Source organism: Pristis pectinata, chromosome 19 (genome assembly GCF_009764475.1).
Source record: "Pristis pectinata isolate sPriPec2 chromosome 19, sPriPec2.1.pri, whole genome shotgun sequence".
Taxonomy (NCBI): Eukaryota; Metazoa; Chordata; class Chondrichthyes; order Rhinopristiformes; family Pristidae; genus Pristis; species Pristis pectinata.
Genome location: NC_067423.1, coordinates 40,553,980 through 40,571,432, shown reverse-complemented (window position 1 = coordinate 40,571,432; position 17,453 = coordinate 40,553,980). Strand labels below are relative to the sequence as shown.

The 17,453-nt window shown below is 43.3% G+C and overlaps 1 protein-coding gene across 6 annotated transcripts in view; it reads right to left on the bottom strand.

Annotated features, from left to right (window-relative positions):
- plekhg7 (pleckstrin homology domain containing, family G (with RhoGef domain) member 7) overlaps positions 1-4,437 on the bottom strand; it is a 60,782-nt gene extending 56,345 nt beyond the window's left edge. For 4 of the 6 annotated variants that reach the window (XM_052033904.1, XM_052033901.1, XM_052033899.1 and 1 more), the window contains exon 1: positions 4,020-4,320. The gene's annotated coding sequence lies outside the window, so the exon portion shown is untranslated. The other 2 variants (XM_052033902.1, XM_052033900.1) reach the window with 2 other exon arrangements.
- Between the last annotated feature and the right edge of the window lie 13,016 nt (positions 4,438-17,453).

Genomic DNA, 17,453 nt, shown 5'->3' with positions numbered 1-17,453 from the left:
TCCTGCAATATATCATCATCCCTACATCATTACTGAGCTCAAACTTGGAACAGCAGGGATGGAGTAGTTTTACCACACAGACTAGCTAGTGCAGATCACCACATTTTCCATGGCAATAGGCACAGGCAATAAATGCTGGCTTTGCTGGTGATGTCTATATCCTGTGAACGAACTAATAAAACAAAAATGGTTGGAATTGGATTTAACTTAAATTGGATAAGTCAGCAACTCTGACGTTATTCTCTAAATCAAAGACCGCTCATGACCTTTGCATTCTATTTGATTCCAAACTGAGTATCCAAACCCAGATCCACTTCACCTCAAAAACTTTCCATTTTTCCTTCTGTGGCATTTCCCCTGCATCTCCACCCACCAATCCACCCCCCAGTTGTCACTGGAATACCTAAACATCTTTATAGGTTCAGTCATTGCAATACTCAGCTGCCTATCCACTCATTCCTCCACCTTCCATCTATTCCAGACCTACCAAGTCCCGCTAACTCTTTACTCCTGTGTTTTGCTGATTTTGGTACCTGACCAATGCTCTAAATTCTTATCCTTTTGTTGAAATTTCCATGTTTCACATTCCATGCAATCTCTGTAACCTCCTCCTGTTGGACAATTCATTCCCGAATTCTGAGTCTCAGTCTTACTTAAATAAACTGTATAAAACAATACACATTTGCTACACACCTCAAGGTGTAAAGTAGTAAAAATGATAGTCACTTCTTCAGTGCACAGACTGTGGAACCTGCTGGTTTTAGATTGACACAGCTTCTTTGCTAGTTGGTTCAATATGAAACACAAAACTGTCGTCAAACCAACTGCGATTACATACTGACGCAAAGGGCAAGTCAAGTCTATCACTTATAATTACTTTAGATTAAGAGCCATGCCCAGACAAACAATTGCTTGGGATGTTTATCCACCCAAATATTACTTCCATTTTAAAATACTTAAGGAGTTGTCACGTAGCCTTTTCCTAAAAAGCCATGTCGTGCCAATTAAATAGAACAGCACCTAAACAAAGGAAGGAGGGTGAGGGAAGGGTAAATTTGGCTTTATATGATTTAACAGTCAATTCTATATTCCTCTCATGGATCTGAGCAGCAACTGTCATTGATTATTACCTGCTTCATTTCACCAGATAAACTCAAAGTTCCTAAACGCCTCTCAGAGTACCTTGTCTAACCCTGGCTGTTTAACCACTCACATGATGTTTTCAACAATAAAGAATCCAAATACAGAATTTAATAAAGTACAAAAATGTAGTTTTTGCCTCTACGTTCATAAACTGCTTCTGGTTATAATCATCTTTTTTTAAAAAAAATATTCACTCAAGGGATGAGGGCTTCGCAGGCTGAGCCAGCATTTAATTGCCCATCCCTAATTGCCCTTGAGAAGGTGGTGGTGAGCTTCTTTCTTGAACCACTGCAGTCCCTGAGGTGTGGGTCTACCACATATTAACAGCCCACCACTTCCTCAGCCAATATAAAGCCAATAGTCTGTCCTGGTACAGAAGCTTGAAGTCCCACACCACGAGCTTCAAGAATAGCTACTTCCCTTCAACCATTCAGTTCTTGAACCAACCTGCACAACCCTAATCACTACCTCAGTATCGCAACACTATGACCACTTTGCACTACAATGGGCTTATTTTTTGTTCAAATTACATTGTTTCTTGTCTAATTTATGTTTTTCTTATGAATGTTGTGTCTCTAATGCTATGTGCCTGTGAAGCTGCTGCAAGCAAGATCTTCATTGCACCTGTGCATACATGTACGTGTGCATATTACAATCATCTCCCCCTCAGTGACCATCAACACAGTGCACCTCAGGAGCTTCCTGCTCCATTCTCTCTATACCTATGACTGTGCAGTTAAGCATAGTCCCAACGCCATCTACAAATTTGCCGATGACTCTACTGTTGCTGGCAAAATCAGATGATGACGAGGAGGCGTACAGGAGTGAGATAGGTCAGCTGGTTGAGTGGTGTTGTAACAACAACCTTGGACTCCACATCGGCAAAACCAAGGAACTGATTACGGACTTTAGGATGGGGAATTCAGGCAAACATGCACCAGTCCTCATTGAAGGGTCTGCAGTGGAAAGGGTGAGCAGCTTCAAGTTCCAGGGTGACATCTCACAGGATCTATCCCGGGCCCAGCACGTAGATGCAACCATGAAGGCGGTGCACCAGTGTCTCTACTTTCTTAGGAGTTTAAAGAGATTCAGCATGTCATCGAAGACTCTGACAAAGTTCTACAGAGGTACAGTAGAAAGCGTTCTGGCTGCATCACTGCCTGGAATGGGAATTCCAAGAGGCTACAGAGAGCGGTGGACTCAGCCAGTTCCATCATGGGTACAGCCCTTCCCACCATCGAGGACATCTACAAGAGGCGATGTCTCAGGAAGGCAACATCCATCATTAAGGACCCCCACCATCCAGGCTATGCCCTCTTCTCACTGCTGCCGTTAGGCAGGAGGTACAGGAGCCTGAAGACCCACACCTCAAGATTCAACAACAGCTTCTTCCTCACTGCCGTCAGGTTCTTGAACAGAGCTGAAAAACCCCAATTCTACCTCATATAATTTATATATAATAACAATATAATTTATGTTAATTTAGATTTGTGATTTATGTTTGTAATGCACTGTGCTGCTGCTGCAAAAAGCTAATGTTCATGGCATTTATACCCTGGGTATGTATATCCATAACATAGACTTGAAACTTGAAAATCAAAAAAAACTTGAAAATCAAAAAAGACTTGAAAATCAAAAAAAACTTGAAAAACTTGACTTGGTCAAAGGTGGTTTTTCTCATCTGTATTTCCCCCCTGCATTTGACTGTAGACATTAATCTCTGTGTCCTAGAAACTGCAGGGACCATCAGAGAGGATTGATGCCCACAATACCACAGCCTTGCATTTTCAAACTGCTCAGAAGGGTTGCAAGAAACCACCAGCTACCAAGGCTGACAGAAAAATTGTCTGTGCAAGACCGGGTCACAGGACAACTCAGCACACACCCTCTGCAGAACCAATTTATCGCTGATGCTGATTTCAGATTGTAAGACATTACATGCTCAGGAATATACATACAATACTGAATATCTGATGAATAAAATCTGTTTAAAGATCAGTTGCCCGCCCTTTATACAGGTGAGATTGGTATCTAGTAAACTGCCCCAATTCAGCAGCTGAACCAACGCCAAGTTCCACCTCTGTACTTTTTGTTTTCGATAAGAACCACTCTGGCTTGTGTAGTACCACAGAGCTGGGACAAAAGGCACAAGTGAGGGAAAACACCATGGTGATAACATTAAATATTTTTGCATGATCCTCTCCCAGGCTGTGTTGGTCCTAGAAAAAAAAATCAGCGTGCAAACACGTTGGGCTCAAGAAAACAATCGATTGAAAGTGAAAATTGTCAACAAACAGTGGATTCTTGGAGGCCTTTCCCAAGTGCTCTTAAAAGCATTTATATGGCACCTCACAGCCAATAACAGAGTTGCAATGTGGCAGCATCGATGTCATAAAATGATGGTGGCCAGTTATTGATCTAGTGATGTTGGCGAGACCAGGGCGCCCAAGAGAATTCCATACTCACCAGAATCATGCCCCGGGGGTCCTGCACATGTGACCAGAACGAACCATCGAATATTTGGACCGAATGCATTAGGGCTGGATCAAGTCAATAGTGGAACTCGGACCCACAACCCGGTGACACAGCGGAGGTGCCACCGCGGATGGTTCTTGTTCTGGGGAGCAGTCTGAATCCAGCTGGGCTCAGGTTTAGCTCTTTGAACTTGGTGAATGGCCGGCTCAGTACCGGTTTAAATTCGCCACAACACCCCGCACCCCACCCTGACACTCTCCCAACCTCCCAGTAAACGAAGCCACAAGTGACACAAAGATTAAGAAAAGCATAACACATATTATCCAGCGCTTCGTAGCCTATTTGTTTAGACAATTCGCTTTTGAAGCACCGGTCGGTAAGACTGAGTGAGAGCTACACACCTCAGCCCGCACTGTGCTGCGGGGATAATCCGACTGCTGCTCCTGACTCCAGCTCCAGATTGGAAAAGTGAATCTCGGATGAGCGGGGAAGCGGTGGGGAGTCCAAGTCTAAATCGTGGTGCGGAGCCGGGGAGATCGAGGGCGGAGAATAGGCCAGGGAACAGGGCAAAAGGGGCAATGACAAGAGGTTGAGTCTGCTGCGAGCTCACTAGGCAACGCTCTGCGACCAACACAGCAAGTAAACAGCAACAAGACCTTTATACTGATCAGGACTTCCCGATTGTGGCAACTCCTATCACTAATCAACATTACCTACACTCGGTTCAAATGGTCCACTTCACCATCTGGTGTTGCAATACGTCTCATTTCTCCCATTCCACTAACAGGAAGCACAGGTATGATGAGTTACACAATATCTAATTGTGCCACACCACTTATCCTTCTGGTTTGTCTCTCAATTGCGTTTTGTTTTGCAACAGTGATACCGCCCACTACTCCTAGTGTTCCCATCTCTCGCTGAACAATGTTTAGGTGTTTGACCTTTTTTTTCTTTTGTGATCTGTTTCTCTTTCCACAGGCTCCAGCCTGCTCGAGCTGTTAAAAGTTAACATTTCATGTTGTAGACCTTCTAAGCAGAAGCAATTTGTCGATCAGGTTTTGCAATTCCAAGCAATATAAATATTTATGTAAAGAAGTATCCAGTTTCATATTCGGTTTTCTTAAATTCATTGATGTGTGGGTTGAAGCCTGAAGGGTCACTGTGAACACTGCACGCTGACATAATTCATATTAAGTTGCAGTCTATCATTTACATGTCAAATTGCAGAAAAGAAAGCCAGTGCAGCATTGTTCATGTGTAACCTACAAATGAAACCTTTTAAAATCCCCTATTAGGTTAGCATCCGGGATCAAGAGACATTTTTAAAAGTACAACTCAGGCCATTTAAAAGTTTGCACATGAATAAAGGAATCAAATGAAAATGTCAAAATCAATGTCTACCTTGTTGTGACCTTGCACCTTATTGCACTGCACTTTCTCTGTAGCTGTGACACTTTACTCTGTACTGTTATTGTTTTTACCTGTACTACCTCAATGCACTCTGTACTAACTCAATGTAACTGCACTGTGTAATGAATTGACCTGTACGATCGGTTTGTAAGACAAGTTTTTCACTGTACCTCGGTACAAGTGACAATAATAAACCAATACCAATACCAATACCAAGAATGGCAGGTTTTGTGAGGAAGGCAAATGAAGGGTTGGAGCAGGTTAATGGAACTGAATTGAAGATCAATCACAGTTAGAGTTCAGAGCTGAATGTGCTTATAACCATTTCTAATCACTCACACTGAGCTCCTCCTCTTACCACAGCACCAGAACCAATCCCAGCTATGAATGTTTCATGACAAGGGCAACTTGTTCTTGCTCTCTGCTTAAGACAACATAAGATAAAATAAGATATCTTTATTAGTCACATGTACATCAAAACACACAGTGAAATGCATCTTTTTGTGTAGAGTGTTCTGGGGGCGGACCGCAAGTGTCGCCACGCTTCCGGTGCACATAGCATGCCCACAACTTCCTAACCCATACGTCTTTGGAGTGTGGGAGGAAACCGGAGCACCCGGAGGAAACCCACGCAGACACGGGAAGAACGTACAAACTCCTTACAGACGGCGGCCGGAATTGAACCCAGGTTGCTGGCGCTGTAATAGCGTCACGCTAACCGCTACACTACCATACCTGCCCTCTACACTACTGTGCCTATTTAAACAGTCAGATTTTGAAAATGTTTAAAGATCTTTTCCATTAAGTCCTGGCACACCTTGAAAGTTTGAAGCATCATCTCCATTTGTCTCCATCTTCTTCTGAGAGAGGGAGAGGCAAGATTAATATCTAAACCAGAAAAACAAGCCCTGCCAAAACTTCTTACAATTCAGAAATAATCGGTTTGAAATATTGGGATGCTGTGACAAACATGCACATATCAAATGAAATCTTTCTAATGATGCTGGTCCCGACTCTGATTTATCCTTCCTATTCATGGGAGCTCACACCCACATCCTCGGCAATGGTGAATGAGCTTCAGAAGCACTTCATTAGCCATACATTGTTTTGTGATATCTTTCCTTTCTTTCAGTGTTGTAATTAAGGTTTGTATAATTATAAATATGGCATTTATAAGAAGAAAGAACTCCTGCTAAGCTGTTTCTACATCATCTGGATGTCCCAGAGGGCTTTTCACCCAATGGAATTATTTCAAGGAAGGTATGTGACAAGCAATACTTATACACCACTGACAGAATAAAAACTACATTGTTTTTGTAATATTGGTTTGAGAATAAATATTAGGCCAGGCCTTGAAGTGATCCATTCGATTTCTTACATTTGTTTAAGCAGAACTATGACTCCTCCATTTAACACCTTATTTGTAAGATGGTAATAGGTAAATATTGTGACAAACTTGCGGCCTCTTGTCTCTTGGTCCTGAAAATGCTTATCAGTAAACAGGTGCCTTGGGCCCATGACTCAGATAGCATCTTTACTTCTCAATATTTGTATGTTCAATAACATGTCTATTGTTATAAATAATAGTTATGGCGATTGTCACTTCTCACTTATGCCTATGGTATTTCTCTTAACTTCTGTTAGGTGACCCAATGAGCACTATTGTGAGATCGACCCAGATGTAATTCTCCTGATCAGATCCATTCACATCTTCCTCAGATTGTGGAGAAGCATGTGACAAACCTAAAACAACTTCAACAACATTGAGAATAAGTTCACAAGGAGAAGGTAATGTCTGCATCAAATAAATACATGGCAATGAGCGCTGCAAATAACAACAGTTACTCTCTCCTTTTGATCAATGGCACTGCCACTAATTCACTAAGATATTATACTTTATAGATAGGTCAGCTAGGAGCAAATGGATGGGCAGAATAATTCAAGGTGTTTATTTGTTTCTCCCTGTTCCCAGTAAGCTGTCAGTTTCCATTATTCAGTGATTATCAGATTGCCTAACACAGAAACAGACACTGGTATGAAACCAGGTGGGGAAAAAAAATCAGTATAGTCAAGGGTGAGATTAAGATCCTTTTGGCCTTTGAAGGAGGCCAAGGATATAGGGAACAGGAGAGAAATTTAAGGATCAGTCACACTCTTTATTAAATGGCAAAGCAGGTGTGAGGAGCTTGCAGACACCCTGCAGGTTGCTCCGTTTGTTCCCAAATGCCCACCAACAATATCTTGTGCCAGTACGTCATTAATGAATTAATCCCAAGGCTACAAGAGCAGTGCAGACTGGACACACTGCAACATGTATCTCGCCCTCCAAGATTCAATTTCAAAATTGGAGGCTGGAGCTCTGGCTTTGAACTCTGGGTTTGCATTCTGGATAATATTCCTGCCTACATGACCAGCACCCTAACTGTCCAATCCCATCCATCATTATTGAGGATTAGATAACTGATTTTCTTTGTGTAAAGTTGGAGAGACAATTTAGATTGTTCAACATTCTGTGAATATCCTTCCATCACTCTATACAGATCTGAAAGTGTGAACATTGAGTAACAGCAGCCTGGAGACACAAGAGATTCTGCAGATGCTGGAGTCTGGAGCAATACACAAAAAGTGCTGGAGTAACTCAGCAGGTCAGGCATCCATGGAGGGAAATAAACAGTCCGATACCCTTCTCGGCCCGAAACGTCGACTGTTTATTTCCCCCCATCGATGCTGCCTGACCTGCTGACTTCCTCCAGCACTTTTTGTGAGTAACAGCAGCCTCTGTTTCAAGTCCAGTGAGTGCCCAAAAGCAAGTTAAATTCATTTAGATAAACAGGTAATTCAATGACCAGAAGCCATGGTTGAGCACTGGACCTAACCTCTTGCATTTAATGTATGTTCATGAGACAAAGACAGTATACCACGAACAGCCTACCAGTGGTGAGGGGCTAAAATACCAACCAACCTGGTTAAAAAGCATCCCCTTGAACATGAAGGGAAGGCAGTAAACAAATTATCACACTCTACAACTTCAAGAGAAAAGGAAAACAGTGACAGCTTCCTTATTCATTCCATAATACACAAATGTTAGTTTTTCATCTTGTATACGAACAGGAGTAGGCCATTCAGTCGTAGAGTTGTACAGCATGGAAAAAGGCCCTTTGGCCCATATGTATCCATGCCGACCAAGATGTATATTCAAGCTAATCCCATTTTCCATCACTTGGCCTATGTCCCTCTAAATTCTTGTCATCCATATATCTGTGCACATGGATGAAAAACACGATGATGCTGGAGGAAATCAACAGGCTGGACAGCATCTGTGGAGAAAAGCAGGCGGTCAATGTTTCGGGTCAGGACCCTTCTTCAGGACTGAAGATAGGAAAAAGGGAAGCCCAATGTACGGGAGGGAAAAGCAGAGCAGTGATAGGTGTACAAAAGAGGGGAGGTGGGGTGGGCACAAGGTGGTGATAGGTAGGTGCAGGTAAGAGACAGTGATGGGCAGGTGTGGGGGAGGAGGGGAGAGCAGATCCACCGGGGGATGGGTCAAAGGGAAGGAGGGAAAAAAGGGATAGGAAAAAGAGAGAGAGGCTAGGAAAGGGAAGAAAAGAAGAGGCGTGGTTGGGTGTGTGTGTGTGTGGGGGGGGGGGGTTTGTGGGAATTACTTAAAGTGGGAGAATTCAATGTTCATGCCGTTAGGCTGCAAGGTTCCATGACAGAAAATGAGGTGCTGTTCCTCCAGTTTGCGCTTGGAATTCTCCTGGCAGTGGAGGAGGCCGAGGACTGACATATCAGTGACAGCGTGGGAGGGGGAGTTGAAGTGACCGGCAACGGGGAGATGCAGATTGCGGTTACGGACGGAGCGCAGGTGTTCTGCGAAATGGTCACCTAGTCTGCGTTTGGTCTCACCAATGTAGAGGAGGCCACACTCAGAGCACCAAATGCAGTGGATGATATTAAGAGAGGTACAGGTGAATCTCTGTCTCTCTTTATTCTACCCCCTTTTTTTCCTCCTTACCTGTGACCCATCCCCCGGTGGATCTGCTCTCCCCTCCTCCCCCGCACCTGCCTATCACTATCTCTTACCTGCATCTACCCATCACCACCCTGTGCCCACCCCGCCTCCCCTCATCTGTCCACCTATCACTGCTCTGCTTTTCTCTCCTATATATTGGGCCTCCCCTTTTCCTATCTTCAGTCCTGAAGGAGGGTCCTGACCTGAAACATTGACGGTCTGCTTTTCTCCACGGATGCTGCCTGGCCTGCTGAGTTCCTCCAGCATCAGAGTGTTTTTCATCTAGATTCCAGCAGCTGCCGTCTGTTTCTCTACCTGTGCACATACTTCATAAATGTATCTAGCGTACCTGCCTCAACCGCTTCTTCTGGCAGCTGGTTCCATATTCCTACCACCCACTGTAATTGCCCCTCAGGTTCTTATTAGACCTTCCACCTCTAACCTTAAAACTAGGTCCTCTGGTTTTCGATTCCCCAGTCCTGGAAAAAAGACCACTCACCCTATCTACGCCCCTTATGATTTTATATACCTCTATGAGGTTACCCCTCGATCTCCTACGCTCCAAGGAGTAAAGGCCCAGCCTGTCTAACCTCTCCCTATAACTCAGTCCCTCGAGTCCCGGCAACATCCTTGTAAATCTTTTTGAACACTCATGATCACATGATCTGTATAATCACATCCTTCCCATAACAGGGTGACCAAATGCAGTAGATGATATTAGGGTGACCAAAACTGAACACAAATCTCCATGTGTGGCCTCACCAATGTCTTGTATAATCGCAACATAACCTCCCAACTTCTATATTCAATGCCCTGACTGATGAAGACCAGCGTGCCTAAAGACTTCTTCACTGCCCTGTCTACCTGTGACTCAACTTTGAAGGTACTATGTACATGTACTCCAAGGTCCCTCTGTTTTCCAACAGTACCCAGGGCCCTTCCATTCAATGTAAAAGTCCTACCTTGATTTGTCTTTCCAAAATGTAAAACTTTGCACTTATTTGAATTCCATTTGCCATTCCTCAGCCCACCCACCCAGCCGATCAAGATCCCACTGCAGTTCTCGATACTCCTCTTCACTGTCTATGACACCACCTATTTTAGGGTCATCTGCGGACTTACTATTTCTCATATATTCTCATCCAAATCATTAATACAGATGACAAATATCAATGGGCCCAGCACCAACCTCTGGGGCACACTAGTCACAGACCTCCAGTCTGAAAAACATCCTTCAGATTTAGAATCCGATTTATTATCACTGACTTAGATGACATGAAATTTGTTGCTTTGCAGCAGCGGTACAGTACAAAGACATAAAATTACTATAAATTACAAAAATAAATAAATAGTGCAAAAAAAAAAGGAATAATGAGATAGTGTTCATGGGTTCAAGATCGTTCAGAAAGATATCTTTGTTAGTCACATGTATACCGAAACATAGTGAAATGCATCTTTGCATAGAGTGTTCTGGGGGCAGCCCGCAAGTGTCGCCCCCCCCTTCTGGTGCCAACATAGCATGCCCCAACTTCCTAACCCGTACGTCTTTGGAATGTGGGAGGAAACTGGAGCACCTGGAGGAAACCCACACAGTCATGGGGAGAACATGCAAATTTCTTACAGACAGCGGTTGGGAATTGAACCTGGGTCGCTGGCGCTGTAATAGCATTACGCTAACCGTTACACTACCGTGCCTGCCTACCTGATGACAGAGGAGAAGAAGCTGTTTCTGAATTGTTGAGTGTGGGTCTTCAGGCTCCTGTACCTCCCCCCAAATGGTAGTAACGACAAGAGGGCATGTCCCGGATGGTGAGGGTCCTTAGTGATGGATGCCGCTTTTTGAGGCACCACCTTTTGAAGATGTCCTCGATGGTGGGGAAGGTTGTGCCTGTGATGGATTTGGCTGGATCCTTCCACCATCACCCTCTGTTTAGCGAATTTTGTATTCAGTTTGCTAGCTCTCCTTGGATGCCATGCGATCTAATCTTCCAGAACAACCTACCATGCGGAACATTATCAAAAGCCTTACTGAAATCCATATACACTACATCTATTGCCCTCCCCCATCAATCTTCCTCGTCACTTCATCAAAAAACTCAATCAAATTCATAAGACAAAGTCTCCCATGCACGAAACCATGCTGACTATCCCTAATCAACCCCTGCCTTTCCAAATGTAAGTATTGTAGTGGCTAGCTACACTACTATAGAATAAAGACACGGAGTCTGTTGCTTGGAATCAGAAGTCAATTGATTGACAGGGGCGTGGAGCGCCTTTTAATACCGAAACTCTTCCCGCGCTTCAGTTCCCACGCTGACGTCACGCGCGGGTCACCTGACTTTCCCGCGCACGGGCTTTCCTAGCCCAACGATGGAGAAGAAGGAGGGCCCCGTGCCATCTTGGGTCAGGGCCTCCAACGATGCTTGCGATCTCGGGAGCCGGTTCGATACCAGTAAGGTGAGTCGCCACAGTATATCTTATCCTTCAGATTGTTTTCCAGCAACTTGCCTACCACGAATGTTAGGCTAACGGGTCTATCTTTACAGCCCTTCTTAAATAAAGGCACAACATTTGCTATCCTCCAGTTTTCTGGCACCTTACCAGAGGATAGCAATGTTGCAAATATCTCAGCGAGGGCTCCTGCAATTTCTTCCCTAGCTTTCCATAGTGTTCTTGGATATACTTTGTCTGGACCTGGAGATTTGTCTACCTTCATACATCATAACACATGCAACACAACTTCTACTGTAATATGGACTGCTCCCAAAACATCTCCATTAACTTTGCCAGGTTCCCATGTCTTCATATCTTTTTCCAAGGTAAAAACAGAGGAGAAATAATCACTGAGAACTCTGCCCACCTCCAGTGGCTCCATGCATAGATTTCTGTCTTGGTCTTTGAGGGGCCCTATTCTCTCCCTAGTCACTCTTTTGCGTAGAGTGTTCTGGGTGTAGCCCGCAAGTGTCACCACGCTTCCGGCGCCAACATAGCATACCCACAACTTCCTAACCCGTACGCCTTTGGAATGTGGGAGGAAACTGGAGCACCCGGAGGAAACCCATGCAGACACAGGGAGAACGTACAACCTCCTTACAGACAGCGGCTGGAATTGAACCCAGGTTGCTTGCGCTGTAAAGTGTTACACTAACCGCTACACCACCGCGCCTGCCCCAATCTCTCCCCAATCTCCCTGCCCATTTGTTCCTCTAGTTCCTGAGGACTACTTGGGAGCCTATTAGTACAATCCCAACAAGGTGATCATCCCCTTCTTGTTTCTCAGTTCCATCCATAAATCCTCACCAGATGATCCTTCAGTAATGTCGTCTCTAACTACTCCTGTGATGTTCCCCTTAATCAAAAAAGCAACTCCCCCTGCTCTCTTCCCTCCCCCTCTATCTCGCCTAAAGCACCTGTATCCTGGAACACTAACCCGCCAATCCTGCCCTTCCCTTAGCCATGTTTCCATAATGGCTATAATATCCCAATCCCCTGAACCTATCCGTGCCTAATCTTTAAATCTGTCTTGCAATTCAATTGAATCAAGGCGTATTAGTATCTAAGTTGTACAACTTTGCTTTGAAATCCTTCCCTAGCAAAGATCTATTGAGGGCAGCCTTGAAAGTTTCAACAGCTCTTTGTGGAAGAGAGATGGGATTCTATTTGCCTTTCATGATATGCTATTTCCTGATTTTACCCCTGAATAACTCAGCTTCCCTCTTGTTTGGAATTCCCCAGCAAAGGAATTATCTTCCCTATTGAAACTGCTTCTTATTTGTAAAACCTCAACAGATGTCAATCTTCCAAATGTTATTAAAGACATTCAGCTTGTTTGAGGGTTGATATTCTGAATCAGTGCTACTTTCTGGCCACATTTACATTTATTATTGATCAGTTATCCTTTTGTGAAAATGAATTTACACAGTGTTTTCTGTGACGTATTTTACATATTTTCAGACTTTGGAGACTTTACTCTCACTTCTATTTCTTCCAGATGGTTCAAGTATAACTTCCCCAATCATGCATTTGAAACATCTGCTTTATTTTCATCTCCTGTTAAAGCCTGAGTTAATCTCCTGCTTCTCGAGGTTTCTGCACATACATAGCAGTCTTAACCAAAAACTCAAAATGGCTAGTGACAATTTTTTGTTAAGCAGTAAATGCAGGACAAATAGAGCCCTGGGAAATACTATTGAGAGGGATTCAGGAGATATGGGCGTTGCAAGGCCAGCATTTATTGCTTATCCCTGTTTGTCTTTGAGGAGGTGGCGATGAGTCACCTGCTTGGATCACGGCAGTCTTTTGAAGGTGCTCTCATAGTACAGTCTGAGGCGCGCACCTTCTGCCTTTGTTCTTCCGGATGATAGAGGTGGTAGGCCTTGGAGCTGAAATTGAAAAAGACGGTGGATCGCTACAGTGCGTATTGTAGGTGATAAACACTGCAGCCATCTGCACCAGTGGTGGGGGAAGTGAATGTTTAGGAATAATAAATAAGGCACCAGCCTTAGCTACTTTGCCATGATGTCAAGCTTCTTGAATGTTTCTGAAGCTGCACTAATTCAGGCAAGTGGAAATTAATTTATAATAATTTATAATAATCCCTAAGCATTTATGTGGCTGGCTTCCCCCCACCACCCCTAGAATGTTGATGATGGGGTCCTGTTGAATGTCAAGGGTTGGTGGACGCACTCCCTCTTGTTGGTTAGCCTAATCATTGGTCACTGAACGACTTATTTATCTAAAGGAATTCTTGAGGACGGAACTGAGTCACAGGACTGAGAACACTCCGGAAATTCCTTGAACAAATCCCAATATAGTGGCACGACGAGTACAGCCACTGCCTCACAGCAGTAGAGATCGGGGTTCAATCCTGACCTTGAGTGCTGTCTCTCTGGAGTTTGCAAGTTTTCCCTCTGATTACGTGGGTTTCCTCCAAGTGCTCCGGTTTCCTTCCACATCCCAAGGATGTGCAGGTTAATTAGCCGCTGTAAATTGCCCATAGTATGTACGAGAGCAGAAAGTTTAGGGGGAGTGGATGAGTGTGGGGAGAGTAAAATATGGGATTAAGGTAGGATTAATGTGAATGGGTGGTTTAATGTTCGGTGCAGACTTGGTAGGCCGAAGGCCTACTTCCATGCTGTATCTCTCTGACTCTAAATTCCCAGCTGATGACACCAGATCCAAGCTGATTTCCAGAAAGTTGGTTGTTAATTGTTAAAAATGACCTTCCCTCCATTCTTCCTATTTTAAAATGGAACAATTTTATGGGTGAATTAGAAAGATGAACACGGTGAAAGTGAGGTCTTGACGATTCTAGAGGGAGGGAACACGTGGGAAATGGAATCGCCCTTTCTCATCATTTACAGCCTTTGGTATTGGTTTATTATTGTCACCTGTACCGAGGTACAGTGGAAAACTTGTCTCGCACACCAGGTCAATTCATTACACAGTGCATTGAGGTAGTACAGGGTAAAATACAGAATCAGAATAAAGTGTCACAGCTAGTCTATACCATCTTCCCTTTCATCATTTGCTTGGCTGTAACTTCTCCTGCCATGAGATTACCAGTTGCCTGCGCCCTGGAGCAAGCTGCTCTTTCCAACAGGGTCCTAGGCACAGTCTCCCCCTGGGAGGCTGGTTCCAGTTAGTGTGCCCAGGGCACCTGCTGGACAGAACAGCTTTGAGAGCTAAAGGAGCCTGATCCTGAGCTTCTGGCTGTCAAAAACATTTGTGTAATTCAAAATCCCTGCAAAGCAAAAATGCTACTTAAACATTTTGGAGACTAAACTGTTTTACCAGCACAGTGGCCACTTGCACAGGGAGAAGTCCTGTGCCATCCCGGCTGGATCTGGCCTCCCGCGGGACGACTGTGCCTGGGACCATGCTAGAAGGAACATGCTGTTGAAAAGATAATTAAACTAACAATTAAATAAAATGAAAAAGCTTTATTTACCTTTCCCACAACAGGTAATAACTTCCATACATTTTAATCTGGCACAACCCCATTAAGAGTGGTTCACCTGAACTGTATATTTGTACTGTGGCAGCTGCACTACTGAGCTAAAGCCTAGCTACAGCATCTTCTAATTTGACAGATATTCCTTTTGTCTTATTCATCCTTCCCACCACCTTTTCTGAACTTTTTTCTATCTCTCCCAGTTCTGACGAAGTATTTCCAAACTGAAATATCAACTCTGTTCCTCTTTCCACAAATGGTGCCTTACCCGTGAATCTTTCCAGCATTTTCTATACTTATTTCTTTTAATTAATTCACTTTTTAAGATCTGAGCGTGACTGGCAAGGCTAGCATTTATTGGCCATCCCCAAACTTCCCTTGAATTGAGAGCTTTGTTAGGCCATTTCAGAGGGATTTAAAAGTCAACAATATTTGGGAGATCTGAAGGAACACAATAGACCAAACCAGGGCAGATTTTCTTCCCTGAAGGATAGTTTGACAATCTGGTAGCTTTGTGGTTGTTAGTGGTAATCATTAGTACTGGCTGGCTGATGCAGGCAGAAGAGTTGGCCAATGCTCTACTTTCCATCCCATCACAGATCTTCTCTTTTGTTTCTTCCTCAAGGAGGTTAAATTCCTTGGTCTACTTGCACTGGGAGTCGGCTTCAAATGTTTTATTCTTTATTTCAGAAACATAAACATTTGAGTATAGTAACAACCACAAAAGCTGAGTTGTATTTTTTTAGTTGCCATCTCAATTCTGTACCTGTTAACAGTTATAGATTAGAAATTAAAAAAACTGCAATGTTGGAAATCTGAAAATAAAAATAGAAAGTGCTGAAAATGCTCAAAAATCAATTAACTACAGATGCTGGAAATCTAAAATAAAATTAGAAAATGCTGGAACTACTCAGCAGGTCAGGCTGCATCTGTAGGAAGAGAACAGAGTTGGATTGGTTTATTATTCACATGTACAATGACAAGTTTTTGTTTTGTGTGCCATCCAGACAGATCATGCCATACACAAGTACACTGAGGTAGTCAAAAGAAAAACAATGCAGTATATAGAGACACAGGAGATCTGGAGCAACAAGGAAGGTATTGGAGGAACTCAGCACGTCAGGTAGCATCAATGGAGGGAAATGTCTCCTCCATAGGGAATAGACATTTCTATTCCTTTAGAGGGAAATTTCCATTTCCCTCCATAGATCCTGCCCGATCTGCTGAGTTCCCCAGCACTTTGTGTGCAGAATATAGTGTTGTAGTTACAGAGAGGTGCTGTAGTCACACAGAGTTGCAGTGCAGGGGGACAGATGAAGTGCAAGGGTCACGATGAGGTAGATTGTGAGGTCAAGAGTTAATGTTTCAGGTCGAAGCTCCTTCGTCAGAACAATCCTCAGCAGGTTGTGGAGAAGATGCAGATGAGGGTGTCATTCACATATGTTTTGGTCCTGTCCTCTTTTGGAAAAATATTGGAAAGACATTTTTAACATTATTTCAAATGTATTGAAGATCGATTTACAACCTCACCCTATTACTGCAATTTTTGGATTACCAAGGATAGAATCTGGCCATTTATCTGCTTCCGTTAACTGTATGATTGCTTTTGTTACATTAATGGCCAAACGATCCATTTTGCTTAAATGTAAGGATCCAATACCCCCTACTACTTTTCAATGGCTTTCTCAAACTATATCATGTTTAAATTTGGAAAAAATTAGGAGTGGTACTGTCGATCCTTCGCTTAAATTTGAAGATATTTGGAGTCCATTTACTCAATATTTTCACATGATGTAGATCCCCTTTCAATAACTTTCCAACTTAGAGGAACGGAGTTGACGACATAATATTACTCTGTTTCTACTGCGAAATTTTAGCCCAGTTTTTTTTGTTTGTTTCTTTTTTTGGAATTTTTTTGGTTTAGTTTAGTTTATATTGTTTAGTTTTTCCTATTGATTTGGGTTTTTTAAAAAATTTATATAATAAATCTTTTTCTTTCCTTTTATATTATATTTACTAAGAGATCGTTGGATCTACAGATTTTTTTTTACATCTTATTGTTCTTTATGATTATCTATTGCCGTGATTGTTATCCTGGTCTCTTTGTATTACATGTATAAATATTGATGCTATATATCAACCTGTATTAATTTGAAAACTAATAAAAAAGATTTAAAAAGAAAGAAGGTGTCATTGATCTGAACTTTCCCCCACCGATGCTGCCTGGCCCGCTAAGTGTTTCCAACACGTCCCATCATCAGTCACAGATTGCCACCTAGAGATACAGTGCCACACTACCTTTAAAGGGGGAAAACGTGCCTCACAGTGTTATCAAGCCACTTGCGCGGCAGAGCATGAAGTCAGACCCGACAACAGAGAGAGGCGGAGAGTTATAAAGGGAAGCCAGGAGCGGAGGGGATGCACAGGGGGCCGAGACGGAGCCACCCGAGTCTGCTCGCT